Source organism: Marmota flaviventris, chromosome 11 (genome assembly GCF_047511675.1).
Source record: "Marmota flaviventris isolate mMarFla1 chromosome 11, mMarFla1.hap1, whole genome shotgun sequence".
Lineage (NCBI taxonomy): Eukaryota > Metazoa > Chordata > Mammalia > Rodentia > Sciuridae > Marmota > Marmota flaviventris.
The window spans coordinates 29,308,030-29,325,552 of NC_092508.1; the positions used below are offsets into that span (position 1 = coordinate 29,308,030).

The following is a 17,523-nucleotide window of genomic DNA, read 5'->3' on the forward strand; positions in this document are numbered from 1 at the left end:
ACCAGTTTAAAGAGGTTGAGAAAAATAAGCTTTCTTCTCAGATCTTTTTCCTTTCCTAAAATGTGATGTCTCAGAAAAATTCAGATAAATTTATATCGGATACAAAATTATGTGCAGTTTAACAAGAAAAGTAGCATAATTAGGGTAGGTAGCTGGGAATGGCCTGAACTCCCAGAGCAGTCCTTACTCTTGATTCAGGGCCAAGGATGGTGTCACCAAGATGCCTGCTGACTAACTGATATACAACAGATTTATTTAACCACTGGCAAACCACATTTCCTTTTCCAGGGCAATAAGTTAAAAGAGTATTTACCTCCCTTGGTTAGAAAGGGAGGAAATACTTCTTCCTCCACTCAGGGCAGCTGCGACCAGTTCTCTCAGAGAAATCATTAAACCTCAAGGATTCGGAGCCCAGAGCCCCAGGACTAGGCTGCAAGCTGCCCTGCCCCCGAAGCAGGAACAGGCACGTTTGGAGAGGTGAGTGTTTTTTGCCCCCCAAAGCTTCACCCTCCTACTCTACCACCCCCAGGCATGTGAGTCAGTAGACTGTAGGTAAGAAAGCCAAACTAAATCCTTTTATCTGAATCTCATTCGAATTGGCATTTGGCATATTAAAAGTGAAGGTTTATTCAAATTAGAGAGAAAAATAGAAGCTGTTCTCCACATTTCCGCAGGGAATCAGAGCTTCGTGTATCTTGGTGAAAAAGATGTAGAGGCTGTCTTCTAACAGACACCCCACCCTACCCCCGCCCCAATATCCTCAAGGCTCAATTGCTGCAGGGGGTAATACAGAATTAAAAGCAGGAATTCGGATAAGGCTTTGTCCTCAGCGGCCTTTAAGAATTTTCTGCTTTAAGTGAAACGCCCCTTTATGGCAGGGTTGCCATGGCTTCTCGCTGTGAACCCCCAGGGCCACTGAGTCTGCAACTGTGAATCCATTTCCATCCCTGGGAAAAGCTTTACAAGGTTCCAGCCTCACTGTGCAACCAAATAAAGGCCCCCAAAGCTAATCTCTCGCCCTGCCCACCTTGAAGAATCAAGCCCAAGAAGGGCTCTTATACAATAAGATAGTTATCTCCCCTTATGACAAGAGGGAAGAATTTGAAAGTGACTTTCCATTCTTCACAAATCAACTTCTTTGAGAGAAAATGTCCCTTTGTATATCTCTTTTCCAGTGCTTATGTTCTGGTCTGATTTTTTTTTTTTCAAACAACAATAGCAAGATTAGACATGACCATTAACAAAAACTAACATGACCAAGTGTATTCTCCCAAATGTCTATTTCTGAAAGTCCGATCAGAGTGTTTGGGGCAAGTATGCTATTTTAACATCAAATGTGAGAAAGAACAGTGATCTCCTTTGTCATATCAAAAGCCAAGTTGCAGACCCTGTTTTTTCCTGGTGGGGTTGAGGGGGGGCGGGGAGGGGATAATCCATTTAAAAATAGTCCATCTTGTTCTAACTTTTAAAGCTTCACAGGTTAATACAAATCTTGCAGTGTATAATACAAATTTTGCAGTGTATTCTAAAAAACAATTCTCTAATAGTGAGATTTCAAACATCAGTGGAGAAAAACTATCTTTATGGAATGGGAGATCCTGTTCCCCAAAATATTATGATAGAATTTCCCTGAGCACAGTTGGTCCTGCACATGCAAACATGCTTTCAAATAACTTGCAATACTAACCATAACAGGCTTCAGAACTCAAATGATTTAAAAAGAGGTGAAGCTATCATAAAATCCTTTATCCTGTAGAAGTTACTGCTATCCCTTCCTTCTATTCGTTCAGTTTTGTAAACATCTCTTCCAGCAAGGGGATGGAGAACTCAATGGGTAAGCCTCTTAAGAGAACAGTTTCTGGAGTCAGAAAGCCTGACATTAAACTCCAACTCTACCACTTAGGGTAGAGGTTCTCTTAACAGAGTTCCATTTAACTTGAGTTACCAGATAACCAATGTCCCAAACAACTTGGCTCATGATTATTGCATCCTTAATATTTGGGGTGGTAGATAGGTTATCTCTAGTACACCTGAGGCCTCAGCTACTTTTGCACAACTGATCAACTGCAAATCATGCTTAATGACTGACTGTTCAGGAGAGCTCTTCAAACTTACAGCAAACTGGAGTGCACACCAGCAAAGAGATTTTTATGTGCTGTTCCATTTATTTATTTTTTCACAGGCTAATTTCTTTTCTTTCTCCCCCATCCCCAGTACCAGCAATTTAACCCAGGGATTACTAGCCACATCCCAGTCCTTTTTATTTTTTTATTTTGAGACAGGGTTTCTTTTTAAATTGCTGAGGCTGACCTGGAGCCTGCAATCCTCCTACCTCAGGCTCCTGAGCTCTTGGGATTACAGGTTGTGTGCATCACAGTGCCTAATTTGTGGGCTAATTTCAAAACTAAATAAGCACCTTTCAACTCTGTTGTTTTGGGTAGTGGCTACACATCAAAATAAGAATGCATGCAAATTCTTGAGTTTCCACATGTACTATGCTTAAACTATGCTTCACAATACATGTCATTTCTTTTATGCTTTCTCTGTTCTTTGTTACTTGGTGCTTCCTGCACTATCACCAAAAAGGAGAAAAAAAAAGAAAAAAACCCCGCAAACCATGTTAAATAACCAAACATTTTGAAATCCTCTTTAAAATTGCCTTTTGTGGATGAAATTGTGCTTTTGTGTAGTTACAAAACATAGAACTATTAATAAATATTAATAATGCTGATGCAAAGGAGTGGAACCAGCAGACAGACCTAACTACCCCCTTCACTGACCACATCGATCCTCAGAGACTATTAATAGTGTTTATCTCTGTTGAATCAAGGAACTCCCCAGGGGCAAGAGTGAGAGCGCATACATCCTGCAGGGCAATGGGATACTTTTAGTTTGAAAAAGTGCATTCACCCCCATCTCCCAACCCCCACCATGAGAATTACTGCTGTAGAATTTTTAGGCAAAAACAAAATCTTGTGCTTCTCTGGCAGCTGACCTTTTTACGGCCTAACAATGTTCAGTTTCAAATATCACATCGTGAAGTTGATATTAACCTTACAAAAATCAAGATAGTTCTGCAGGCTCGCTAAGTACCCAGACTTCTCATCCCTCAACTTTCAGAATTCTGACTCTTGCCTCAGGTACATGGATGTGTCAGCATTTGCCAGGGCCACAGAACGTGGGTGACAAGGGATAAAAATCAAACTTTAATTTCCTCAGTGTTAGTAAAGTTCTCTCTCAATGTATCTGTGTAAAAGAAATCAAAAATTAAAATGTCCAATTAACTAATATGTGATTTCATTTCTTCACTGTCGGAGCACCTAAAACCCAGCGCACTGAACAACTCCTCTTTGACAATTTAAGGCTTCTTTTCATTCCATTGCTGCTAATGTAACTTGACTTTTCATAAGCAAAAGCCTACCCAGACAAAGGAGGGAAGGGGGAGGGGGGAGGCTTCAAATCCCTGCTTTTCCAGCCTGCAGCAGGGCAGCTAATAGCGATGGTTTCCAATCATGAAACAAACCTGTTACACAAACATGCTAAGCAAAATAATTAATTTGTACAGTATGTCCACTGCTTACTTTTTTTCCTGGAATACATGATGAATTTTTTATGAAGGGCGGTGGAGGAAGGGAAGAACCACATTCAAAACCCAACATCATTCTTTTCTACAGTGTCATTTGAAAAGCCAGATAAAAGCGGCATGAGGAGGCTGGAAAAAGAGTGTACGACTTAGCGGTTCAGAAAACCACCCTCCATTTCATTCTGGAGCCCGGAGGTTACACCCAGGCATCACAAAAGCTTCTTTCCTCACAACATTAACTGGTAAGTGCTTTCATGTTTGTTTTCCCAAACTGACACAAATGTAGCTGACCTGATGAGGATTCCTGCAAATGATTTATTTACAAAACAGCATTCTGACTCACTATCAAATGACAAAAAAGGAAAGGACTCCTGATAGTTTACAAAATGCTCTGTCTGCAAATTTGTATTTTTGGTCTTGCCAAAAAGTGTTGAGGACGGATCATACAGGACTGACTACAGTGCTGATGAATCCTAAAACATTAAAAGACAGAAAAAAGAAAAAAAAAAAAGAAGATGATTGCTGGGGTGGGGGTGGCAGTACAAAGAATGTTCAGTAATTTTCTCAGCTCTTACTGAGATAATAACAACTCACAACTCATAAACTTGGGTTTTAAGTAGTTGTAATCCTTAGTCAAACATCAGTTGTGGAAAGCTCACTATAGAACAACTAGGAGAAACGGAACTCAGAGATGGAAACTTGCATTACCTTTTTTAGGTTACATGGTAGAAAAAACTTTTTACACTGACTTTGTGTGCTTTCCACACCCACCCGCCGCCTACCCCTTTTGAAAGATTAACAGCTTCTGGTTGATTTACTCTCCCATTTCTTTGTTCTTCCTGCAATTTTTGACATTTCGTTATCAATTACCCTTTAGAATTGATACCTAGGTTTTACTCACCACTCTTCTGTCTTGGAACTCTTTGGGGAACCTTATGTCCCTGTCTCCTCCTACTCTATGCCCCTGTCTTCTCATCTTGTAACTCTGGGTGGGTACTGTGTACCCCATTACTCTTGTGTTAAAACACTTTGTGACACCATGTGCACCGTGTGATGGAGCGTCACACTGCAGGAGGGCTCTACACAAATGGGACTTGTGCCTGGTCCCATACACAGCACTCTATGCAGCTGGGACTGTGCCATGTCCCATATGGAGCCTGCCACTCTGTAGCTAACGGAGGGCTCAGCTCTTCCAGCTCCCCAGTTGAAGGCTGGGAAAGCAGGGCAGTACCCGACAAAAAAAAAAAAAAAACACAAGCAACAAGAGCAGCACACCAGGAGTGCCCTCTCAGGTAGTGGCCAGTATCAGTGGAGGCTTACTAAGCCCAGCGCCACTGGAGGATCATCATCTCTGTGCTCGCTGCTCAGAGCTGTTCTGATCACATCCCCTGGGATTGATCTGACCAGGTATGGTAGGACACATACGCAAAAACAATTGCCAGGAAGAAGAAAGTGTTTCATTATATGCAGGGTCCCCAAGACACAGGAGGCATGGCACCACACAGGCCACTCAGGGAAGTGCGGTAGTGAGCCAGCAGCAGAAGGAAACACAGTGGGTGGGAGATTTGACTGTGGTTTTCTAGGGAATGAATGGGCAAAGCAAAGTAAGCAAGCAGTATAAATCTAGGAATGTTCTTGGTCCCTAATTTTTTTTCATGTTTTTAAAAATTGTAGTAAATAACCCTTAGTGCTGGGGTTGTGGTTCAGTGTAGCATGTGATAGGCCCTGAGTTCAATCCCCAGCACCACCAAAAACAAACAAAAAAAAATTTAAAAGAAAGAAAAGGAAAAAAAAAAAAACCACTTTATAGTTACCATATTAACCTTTTTTTTTTTTTTTTTTTTTTTTTTTTTTAAGTATCTAGGGTCATTTTACCACTGAGCTACATTCCCAGCCCTGTTTATTTCTTTTTAGTTGACAGGATCTCACTAAATTGCTCCTGCTTGCCTCAAACTTGTGATCCTCTTGCCTCAGCCTCCTGAGTTGCTGGGATTGCAGGCGTGTGCCACTGCACCTGGCAACCATATTAACCGTTTTTAAATGCACAGTTCAGTAGAATTAAGCAAATTTACATTGCTGTGCAATCAGTCCCCAGAACGTTTCCATCTTACAAATTTGACCTTTATAACTAGTCAACCCGGATTCTCCTGCCCTCCCTCCACTTTCTTTAAAAAATATTTCTTTAGTTATAGATGGACACAATGCCTTTATTTACTTAGTTTATGTGGTGCTGAGGAGTGATCTGCCTCTAAGCCACAACCCTAGCCCTTTTTTCTGCATCTCTGATTCTGTCTACTTTCCATCTTTCAGGAATAGGAGCGGGAGGTATTTGTCCTGATCTCGCTGGTTCTTTGTGTTGAGGGCCCTCCACGTTGTTTTTCACAGCGGCTGCCTGGTTTTACATGCCCACCTGGAGTCCTCTTGGGCAACAGCTTCTTCATGTTCTCACCTTCTTCTTGTTCTTGTTTTCTTGTATAGTTGGGGTGTTATGGTTGTGCTGGGGATCAGTACACATGAATTTCAATTTGTCCACAATTTTTAACATACCACACTGAATATTAAGCAGTCATGCAGTCGTGATTCTTTTCTAAATAGTTCCCTGTTATTTTCCTTGCCTAAAAGTTGGAGGCATATTTTCCTTAAGATTGGGATATTGATTATCAATATCTTCAAATGTTGATCAGCTATTAATTCAGAATTTAATATCATACAGGTTCAAATTTTCAGTTGTCCACAGCGTGCTAATGTGTATTAGGGAAACAGGATTCGCATGACCAAAGATGTAACGGAGCACACACAGCTGTGACAGGCAAGCCAAGAGCAAGCAGAGGTTTTCTTTAGGAAACAATTCTATTAAAAACAATGTGGGGATGCAAGTAATTTAAAATGTTCACGACACATTAATCGCAGGATTGTGGCTCTGAACTGCCATTTTATATACTTTTATTTTATAAATATAAATTTCTTCAAATTTGGTTTTGAGGTTACCTGACCAACATTGTCCTCCCCACACCCCTCTTTTTTTTTTTTTTTCCTTTTTTCTTCCTGTCTTGTTTTAGGCTTTTAGCCACTTGAGGCTATGGTTCTTATATTCTGTTTCTGGTCAGAAGGAGGAAATGGGGAGTGGGGAGCAACAGTGGAACTGGCATCCCTAGGCAATGGCTTCTTCTTCCACCCTTTTATTTCCTTTTGAGTAAAATCTTTAGAATGGTCTAGGCAGCTAAAATACATTTTCCCTGTCTCACTGGATGATTGCCTGTCATGCTCGCGGTAATACCAAGCAGCTCCTATGTGAGCAGAAACCTCCATTTTCAGCTGCCACTGGCCCCATTTGTAGTCAGCTGCTGCCCTCTCTAGAGTGTACTCACTGAATTTAGAGGGACAAAGAACTATAGAAGCAAAGCAAAGGCCCCAAATGGAGACTGCGGGCTTCAGCCTTATCTCCCCTTTGCTGGTGCCACTGGTTTGCTGTTTTGAGATCATTCTTATCTAGGTTAGAACACATACTCCTGCTATGACTTCCTGGCTCAGTGGTTCCCTTGATATGGGAATTAATTTCCTGCACACTTTCAGTCCTCAACCTCCCTTTGGGTGGAGGTAATAACCTTGCAAGCTGATCCAGGCTCAAGGGTCCTCCTTCTGGCGAAAGGTGGAAGAGGACACTCTGTTTTTAAAAGTCCTGTCTTGTCAATCATGCCTGGGTGGTACATTCTCCTTGTTAGGCCAGAGGTGTGGGTCACTTTGCTCTCTTTGGGAGGACTTGGCGCTGAAACTGGCAACAGTAACTCTTTAGGGTGGGCGCAGCAGGCAACAGGGTGGAGGTGCAGGGCAAGTGTTTGATTGACAGAACTTCAGCACTCAGAGCTGCTTCCCAGCACAGTTAGGACTCCTGGGAGAGCCACACAGGAGGTCAGGGTATTTTGTTGTGCCCCTCATGGCCATAACCACATACCCTGATGGCTAAGCCATTTTATCTCCCTCTAATTTGGTTCTGAAAGTGAGAGAATAAGACCTAGCTTTGCCCCTACCAGGGATCCAGGAAGGTGGTCATGGGTGTTACAGTGCTTCACACAATATTTCTTTAGATTGACCTAATGTCTGAATGTCCAAACTGTGACCAGGTGTCCTTCACAGAGGAAGCTTCTTTGTAAAGATGTTCCTCAAATTATGATGGGGTTACATCCAGATAAACCTATTGTAAGCTGAAAATATCTCATGTTGAAAACAGATTGAATTACACCTCGCCTGCAGAGCATCGTAGCCTAGCAACGCAGCGCACTGCAGAGTATTGATTGTTTCCCCTCGTGATCGCAGGGCTGATTGAGAGCGCTGGCTCCTTGCCCTGCCAAGCATCTCAAGAGTGCGAACTGCTGCATATTGCTCATCCAGGAAAAGATCAAAATTAAAAAGACGAAGTAAGGTTTAGATTAAATGCATATCACCCACCATCTTAAAATCGAAATTCTTAAGCGGACATATAAGTTTGGGTCCATAGGTACTGGCAGATATCTTTGAGGCTCTGGTGTGTCTTTTGTCCAGTTTATTCCTATAAAGACATCCCCTCTCTAAGACAGCCTTGACCCAGAGGACACTGTGTCAGGGGGACTGGTCAGGTGAGACACAAAGGAGGCAGCACAACAGTGCATATGAAATAATAGGAGCACTGTATTAATTACAGATCCCAGAGAGAAGAGGCCAGTGAGGGGAGCTAGCCTCGCAGAGCCAACAAGGGGAGGCTGGTAGAATACACATGCTCCACCAGTGGGTGAGGAGCAAGAAAGACAGCATGAGGGACCCAAAGATTGTTAGGGCCCAGGAATAACTCAAGCAGGTTACCTATGTTGTTTTTTTGTTGTTGTTGTTTTGGTTTTGTTTTTTGTTTTTGGTGTTAGAGATTGAGCCCAGGAGTGCTTCACCACTGAGCCACATCCCAGTCCTTTTTATTTTTTGAGACAGAGTCTTGCTAAGTTGCTGAGGCTGGCCTCAAACTTGCAATCTTCCTGCCTCTACCTCCCTAGGCAAAGAATTATAGGTATGGCTACCACATTTGGCTCCCATAGGGAGTTCTAATCAATGGGTTTAGAGCAAGCAGGCATGAGTTCTGTGGAGGCGTCACTATGACTCACAAATGTTCACTGTGGCACACTATGACTCACAGGTGCTCACTGTGGCATATCTGCACTGCCTGTGGGGTCTTGGGGTTAGTGAGGAGAATTAAGAAGGTTGTAACTACTTATTCCATAGGGAGGTGGTATCCAGGAGATGGCTGTATAAGGCACATATGTAAATTGCGCATGTTGAGGAACTGAGAGGAGGTTGAGAAGACAGTCACAGCCTCCAGAACTCAGTGTCACATATTTTCTGATTTTAAACAAACAACAAAAAACTGTAACCAAGAAATGATTTCATCTTCAAAAGAAAAGTACTTGTACTTCAAAAAATGAGATGAGGTGGGAATTTTTCAGTCTTAAAAAGATTACTAGACTTAGAAAGACCCTGTCTCCAAAATAAATAAATAAATAAATAATGATGGTAATAAAGGGTTAGGAATGTGGCTCAGTGCACCTCTGGGTTCAATCCCAGCACAAAGTAAACAAATAAACAAAACAGTTTTTAAAGCTGCTTGTTTTGTATTTACAAATATTCCTCTGGACAGTACCAGAAGGAAAACGGGGACAGGAGTATATAGTTTTAATCAGACTTAGTTTCCATTGCTTTATCAGAAGCCAGACTCCCCTCGTTTTCAGTTTCTCCATTTTCTGCAGGTAATTTTCCAGTTCCTTGGTTTGTCATTTCAGCCTATTTGCCTTTGCCACCCTTTTCCCTTCTGCTTGCACTTTGCTGTTTGAAGATTTATCTTTTCTTGCTGCCATTTTTGGCTTCATTTTCACCCTTGTAACTGACAACTTTGCAGTTCTCTTAGGTTCTTCTTCACTTCCCCTTCAGGTACTGTCCTCTTGAGCACTGATAGCAGGAGGGCTATTGAGTGCCTGCGGGCGCCATTTTATATCAGGGACTTGCACATCCAGAGATTTCGGTATCCAAGTAGTCCTAGAATCCATCTCCCTCAGATACCAGAAATAACCACCTTCCTAGAGAACTCATCTCAGTTTTGATATTTTTACTGGGCAATCACAGTGACCAATGTACCAACCTATATACACTAATGAATCCCAAGTTAAAACCACAAGTGCTATTCCATTTGTACTTACAGTCAACTAAAAAAATTTTCAGGTTACAACAAAAAATATACTTACATAGGACTTAACATTTTTCACTATCCCCCCTTTTCTCTCTCTCTCTCTCTCTCTCTCTCTCTCTGTAGTACAGAGGATTTAACCCAGCCCCTCATACATGTTAGGCAGGTATTTTATAACTGAGGTATATCCCCATGCCCTTTTAAAATTTTATTTTGAACAGGGTCCAAGTTGCTGAGACTGTCCTTGAACTTGGGATCCTCTTGCCTCAGCCCCTTGGTGTGCTGCCCCTGCCAGCCCATAATATACTTTTGATGACTGGGAAAGCACGTGCTGCTTCATCCACTCAGCACTGACTGGGCACCTGTTAGTCTCTGGTGCTCTGCTCCAGTGTGAGGTACAAGGATGAGTAGAATGTAGTCCTTGTCCATGAGCCTCTCACAGTTCACTAATGTAGATAGCACTGTAATAGGTGATTATCACAGAGACCAAGCGAAGGGATGAAAGGCAGGCCCTGGAGGCACATATACCCTGGGCTTTGCCACTTTTCCAGTTGTCCAACCTCGTAGCCTCTTAGAAATAATAATAGTACCTCACAGTATTGTGGGAATTAACTGTGGAAATGCATGCGAAGTTGCTTAGCATTGCACTGTATTTAACAAGTATTCGGGAAATGTTAGGTATTACCTAATGTGTTAAATGCAACTTATGTAATTAGGCATGGTTGTTACTTCTTCCTTTTGAATACAGTTAAGTAAACTGGTTTTAATTATAAGCAACTCATGATTGGACAATAATAAGAGTTTTTTTTTTTGTTTTTTTTTGAGAGAGAGAGAGAGAGAGAGAATTTTAATATTTATTTTTTAGTTTTCGGCGGACACAACATCTTTGTTTGTATGTGGTGCTGAGGATCGAACCCGGGCCGCACGCATTCCAGGCGAGAGCGCTACGGCTTGAGCCACATCCCCAGCCCCAATAATAAGAGTTTATAGTGAACTTGTTTGTTCGTTTGTTTTGGGTGGGGTACCAGGGATTAAACCCAGAGGTGCATAACCACTGATACACACCCCCAGCCCTTTTTATATTTTATTTTGAGACAGGGGTCTTGCTAATTTGCTTAGAGCCTCACTAAATTGCTGTAACTGGCTTGAAATTTGCAGTCCTCCTGCCTCAGCCTCTCGGGCTGTTAGAATTACAGGCATGCACCAAAGCACCCAACTTGTTTACTCTTTTAAAATTTATTTTTGCATACCAAGGGTAGAACCTAGGACTTTGTACATACTAGGCAAGTATCCTACCACTGAGCCACATCTGGGACTTGTTTGCTTTTGATAATAATTTGGGGGAAAATCTAACCATCTTTCTCTGGAAATGGGACTTACTGTCGATTGAAACTCTTAGTTTGCTGGGTGGGATGGCACACATCTGTCATCCAGTGATTCAGAAGACTGAGGCAGGAGTATCACAGTTAGAGGTCAGCTTGGGCAAGTTAGCAAGACCTTGTCTCAAAATAAAAATAAAGAAGAGCTGGGTACAGTGGTACATGCCTGTAATCCCAGCACTCTGGGAGGCTGAGGCAGGAGGATTGCAAGTTTGAGACTGGCCTCAGCAATTTAGCTAGGTGCTAAGAAATTTAGTGAGACTCTGTCTCAAAAGAAAGAAACAAAAAGGGTCTGGAATGTAGCTCAGTGGTAGAGTGGTCCTATTCAATCCCTAGTACCATGGGGGATGGGAAGATGAGGTGGTCCTGGTCTAAAAATGGCTGAAAAGATCTAATTTATCTCTCAGGAGGTGGGCTGGGTTTGTGGCTCAGGGTAGAGTGCTTGCCTAGCATATGTGAGGCACTGGGTTCGATTCTCAGCACCACATATAAATAAGTAAAATAAACATCCACTGACAACTAAACAATATTTAAAAAAATATTTAACCTATCTCTCATGAGTGAGGCTAACTTTCCTAAGTACTCAACATACTTTTAACCCCTTTTATAAAAAAGAGGAAATGAACTCAGAAACTAATTGATTTAATGATATTTAATGACTTCAGCCTGCATGGTGGCACAAGCCTGTAATCCCAGCTACTCAGGAGAATTCCAAGTCAAGGCCAGCTTGGAAAAATTAGTGAGATCTTGTCAATAAATAAATAAAGACTGTAATGTAGCTCAGTGGTACAGTACTTGCCTAGCCTTGGGTTCAATCCTCAGTACTGCAAAGGATATATACACATACACACACACAAACTTCAATGCCCTTCTTAATCCACGTATGCCTCTCAGACAAAAATAAATGTTGGCCAGATGCTCAGGGCCATAAATCTTTTTTTTAAAAATCCACCGAGTAGTCTTTCAATCAATCTGTACATATTATTGAGCACTACTATTTTACAGGCACTGTGCTGGTTCTAGGGTTACAAAGAAGGGCAAAAATCACTGACTGGCAGAGGAGACAGACATTCATCAAATATGCATTCAAATATATTAGTGAAGAGTTTAGAGCAGGACCCTGATTTAGACTGGAACATAGGTTGGTGTAGGTCAGGGAAATAACATCTAAAAATACAACTTACCCTTTAGAAAAACTGGCATTTTTATCCTTGATCTTAATACCACCAGCAAGTTCAGGATATAGAAATTTAGTCAAATCGGTTGTATGGTTAACTTATGGAAGCTGCTAAATTATATATATATATATATATATATATATATATATATATATATATATATATATATATATATATATATATATTACTCTTTTTAATCACCCAATCATATTTTTAACATTACACATGACCTTTCCATTAGTCATTCTGTCCAACATGAGCTTTCATTTCATTAACTGTATTCAAAATGTAATCATTATTAACATACATATACATGTACACAAATGAATACTTAATTATAGTTTCTTATCTTCACTAATGTAGAAGTCAGGAAAATTTCAGAAGACCTAGATAAGTTCTTTATTTCTTGACCAGGAGGGATGCCTTGCTCTTCGAAGCTATTTCACATCTAAACATGGAGCGTCTCCCTCCTTTGCCTTTTGTTTTCGGGGAGGAATGAATCAGTCAGTGCACACTTAAAACTGCTTGTCTTGTAGGAAGGATTACAATATACCAAAGAGCATTTAAAATGGTGTTTTCATATTTCCTCGGAAATGTATTACTTCTCGCAAAACAGAGGGAGGGAAGAAAATAATTATAGAAAATATCTTGCCATTTTAATTTTCACTAGAAAATTTAAGAAATTATTCACACTCATAACTTTCAGACTTAATAAATTTGAATTTTTTAAAGGAGAGTTTTCTAGCTATTATAAGTGGAATCTGCTCAAATTGTTTAGATGATTTTCAGTGATTTCCTACAGAATGACCATTTGTTTCCTTTTACATTCTTCTCAGGCAACCAGTGAATAACGTATTTATCAAAATTTACGCAAGGCCCCAGACAGCATTTCTTTCTTGCTGAGGCAGATAATTGATCAGTTCTCAAGCCAGCTGGACTGCAGAGGGTCAGGGAGACCATAGCAAGCTTGGCTATGTTGTACTGATATTTGTCACAAGAAAAGAACTCATCTACGGAATCATTTGATACAAAATAAATAAACTGCTTTACTAGAACATTATCACAGGATCAGAATGTCCTCCTTTGGTAAAAAAAGGAATGAGCCCAGTGTAGCTTTACTGTAACAGCAGGAAAACATTATCTTGTTGTTTTTGTCTTAAGGTTAAACATAGATCCAAATGTTACCAAAACTAACCACAAATATTATCATCAAATAAGCTCTCTGATCAAAGTCATTGATCATTAAATTAGCTGAAAGCCCAAGAATTTGCTACCTTTCAACAAAATTATAAGTTAGACATGTGGATTATTTCATAATCCACCCAATGAACGAATTGAGTAAGGCCAGATGAATACAAAATCACATTTATCGAACTCTTACTGTGGCACTATTCTAGGCCGCTTAAATATACTATTTAAATAGGCGATTTTTTTTTTTTTTTTTTTTTTTTTTTTTTTTGGTAATGGGGAGTGAACTCGTGGGCTCTTAACCCCTGAGTCACATCTTCAGCTCCTTTCTGGATTTTTATTTAGGGACAGAGTCTCCTTGAGTTGCTTAGGGCCTTGATAAATTGCTGAGGCTGGCTTTGAACTTGCGATCCTCCAGCCTCGGTCTCCTAAGCCCCTGCGATTCCAGGCTCAGGTAAGCCCCCTCGCCTGGCTAACTTTAAATTAGGGTTCAGTCCCACAAGACTGACCATCCTATCGCCCCACTTCCGCTGCCGGCCAAGGTTATGACCCGATTATTATTTACTTTGTATCGTTATCATCGTTTTTCAATTTGATCATAATTATTGTTTTATTTATTTACTTATTTATTGGTATGGTACTAAGGGATTGAACCCAGGGGTGCTCTACCTCTGAGCTACCCTCCCAGGCTATTGAAAATGTTTATCTGGAGACCGGGTCTCACCAAGTTGTGGAGTCTGGCCTGGACCTTCCGAGTCGCTGGGCCTACGTGCCCTGGCACCTCGCTATGTCCGGGTGTGAACCAGGGCCTCTCCACGGCTTCCGTGGCTGACTAGTAAAGCTGGGAGTAATCAGGAAGACAGTTTACTTACAAGATGACTGGTTTGCCACACAGGACACAACTCAGGACCACAACGGGAAGAGATGTTCACGATAAGATAGTGGAGGTGGCGCGGCCCTCGGCCTGCCTGGCGCCACCACCACCGCAGGACCTGTTCACCAACCCGGAAGTCTTGGATATTTATGGCTGCATGAAGCTGAATCATGGGCCTTTGGAGTTCAAGTCACTCTCCGGTCAAGCCCTCCCCCTGAGGTGGGGGTTGGTGCGCTCAGTAGGCCGTAGACATGATTTATAATTTATGCAAATTAGCGCTGGACATGTGCGTTTGACTTTGGGCAGCGAGGACAAAGTGGTGCCTAGAAAGGGGCCCGTGAGGTAGGGGAAAGGAGATGGGCTTAGTAGCTGGAAAGAACCAATGTGGGGGTGAGTTTTGGCAGCAGCAGCGATGGCACAGGGCGTGATGGGACTAGGTGACATGGCGCCATGGAACTTGGCGCGTTGGGCCGTGCGCAGCGGTGGGGCGGGGCAGGGTGCCGTCTGCGGCTTCGGTGGGCGCATGTGCAGCACGGGCCAAGGTACGGCAGAGCGCAGGGTTCTAACAAGGTGAGCTGGATGCGGCACCCCAGACCTGGGAGAGGGGAGCCCTCCATAGGAGGAGGAGGTGGCGCGTAGGCCCCTAAAAAACTGCACATCTCGTCGGGCTTTATCAAAGCATGGTCCCCTGATCTCTCTCCTCTCTGAAACATGTATTTTCAAAGAGATTAAAGTCTAGAAATGGGTTGGTAAAGGGAGAATTTCCATTCTCTGACTGCTAATGGTAGGCTTGAATAAGCCATTAGCCAATATTACAGCCTTCTTTAATGTAGGCTTACCAAATCCATCTTAGGGAAATAATTCAGGACCTGTAATTGCTGCATAAGCACATTATCAGCCAGGAAAACCTGTTGGAGAAGATGATTTGCTTTGTACTGACATAGAGTTCAATGCTGGTGTTGCTCAATAAGAGAATTCTGAAATGAAAAACAGGTAATTCAGCAGAACCTCTCGGACACTGCCTCTCAGTCCCATTTTCCAGGTTAGTATGATAGAATTACGTTTTAAAAAAAAATAATAATAATTGAATAGTTTTCTCTTCAGATTCTTCCAAACTTTATCTTGAATATAAACAAAATAAAAATGACTTCAACTCAAGATAACTATGACTACTACTAATATGAGTATTCTCCAGTGAATTTAAGTGTGAACTTAGCTTGTTATTGTTTTTTGCTTTGAATAAACACTCAAGAGTTATTCAGTCTAGTTGCAGGGAATTATTCTTTGGGCTTAAGATGATTTGTTCGATTTCTCCTTGTCAGAGATAAATGTATGATGAACAGAAATAATATAGGAAACTATACTAAAAGTAGAATCTTCAAAAATAAATTTTATTGTATCAAGTGGTTTGTTATTGAACTCGGAGTTCCTTGCAAGTTCCTGGTCAGGAAATAAATCACTTGCGTTATACTTCAGTGAAGGTACATTATATTACTGGTATAGGTGCTAAGATATTTTCTGATTAGTTTCTTGAACTTGAGTGCCTGGTGACGTTTTTTTACTTTTGAGTTACCTAAAATATTGGAACTGTAAGGAGAGTGTTGACATATTCCTATGCCCATCCTTTCTATGAACCAACATACTTAACTTTAAAAAATCACTTAGGCTGGGCGCAGGCCTGTAATCCCAGGGGCTTGGGAGGCTGAGGCAGGAGGATCAGGAGTTCAAAGCTAGCCTCAGCAATTTAGCAAGACCTTGTCTGTAAATAAAATATAAAAAGGACTCGGGATGCAGCTCAGTGGTTGAATGCCCCTGGGTCCAATCCCCAGTACCAAAAAGAAAAAAAAAATTACTTTTACTTTCCTCAAATATTAGACCTTTATTTCTAGAACAAAATTAATATCAAATATGAAAGAAAGAAATTTAAAATTGTTCATTACATAATTACTGCTGTATGCCATTTGTGTCCAGAAACAATTTATAAAACAATATGGTCACTGCTTGCAGTGGTACAGTCCTGTGATCCCAGTAACTCTGAGGGCTGAAGCAGGAGGATCATAAATTGGAGGCCAGACTGGACAACTGCCTTAAAATAAAAAATAAAAGGGTTAAGGATGTAGTACCCCTGCATTTAATCCCCAGTACTACCAAAAAAAAATGTATTTTGATATATGTATACACACACAGTGTGTGTGTGTGTGTATTTATATATTGTCAGGGTCTCAGAAGTGTTTCTCGCCCTCTCAGTCCACCACTGGTTAAATAATAAGTAAATGGAAAAGATGCCATAATATAAAATAAGCTTAGAACAGACCAATATTTTACAATTGAAAGAGGATCTTTTCCTTCTTCACTTCCTTCCTCTTTCTCAAGGACAAAGAAGAGGAGAAAAGAACAAGGATGTGGACTATATGTCCAAGATGTATTTTCTCTTCTTTCTAATTATGCAAACTGAAATATGAAGAACTTGTTGGGAAGTGAAAGTTCTGTTTCTTCTAAAATTGGACAGCTGTTGGGCATTGCAGTGTTTATAACTTTCTCTCACAGATGTTACATTTTATGAAATGTGACTCATAAGGGTGTTACTTGTATCTTTAGATGGGAAGAAATCCCTGAGGGCTCGATAATTACGTAAGTCAGCTACACTCACAACCTGAAATACTTGAAGCGAATATTTCTTGGAAAAAGAAAAGAAAAAAGAAGGGGGGGATAACAAGACTTTGCCATGCTTAAATGAAACAGAAAGACTACCAATTTCAGATTTTTTTCCCTTTCTGTGGTAGGAATAAGGGAAAGAGTATATATTTTTGTTTGGGAGGTTTCATTTTCATTTGAAAAATGTTTTTCAAATGTGTAAGCTTTTTGTTTTGAATTTTGGTCCCTATTCTTGTTCCAAATGTGCCAAAATTTAGAAAAACCTTATTTAAGGACATTTCAAAAGAAGGCTTTGCATTTCATATTTATTATCAGTGCTTTAATATAGGCATTTCATTAATCACCAATACTTTAAGTATATACATACATACACATATATATTACACAAACATGTGTATGTAAATATGTACATAGTATATATAAATAATATATAAATACAAACATATTACACACATGTGTATATATGT

At 40.8% G+C, this 17,523-nt stretch overlaps 1 protein-coding gene across 3 annotated transcripts in view; it reads left to right on the forward strand.

Annotated features, from left to right (window-relative positions):
- Positions 1–302: 302 nt before the first annotated feature.
- Positions 303–17,523, forward strand: part of Cmklr2 (chemerin chemokine-like receptor 2) — a 45,798-nt gene continuing 28,577 nt past the window's right edge. For 2 of the 3 annotated variants that reach the window (XM_071619364.1, XM_071619363.1), the window contains exons 1-2: positions 303–477; positions 3,675–3,825. The gene's annotated coding sequence lies outside the window, so the exon portion shown is untranslated. Of the gene's footprint in view, positions 478–3,597; positions 3,826–17,523 lie in introns of those variants that run through there. The other variant, XM_071619365.1, reaches the window with a different exon arrangement.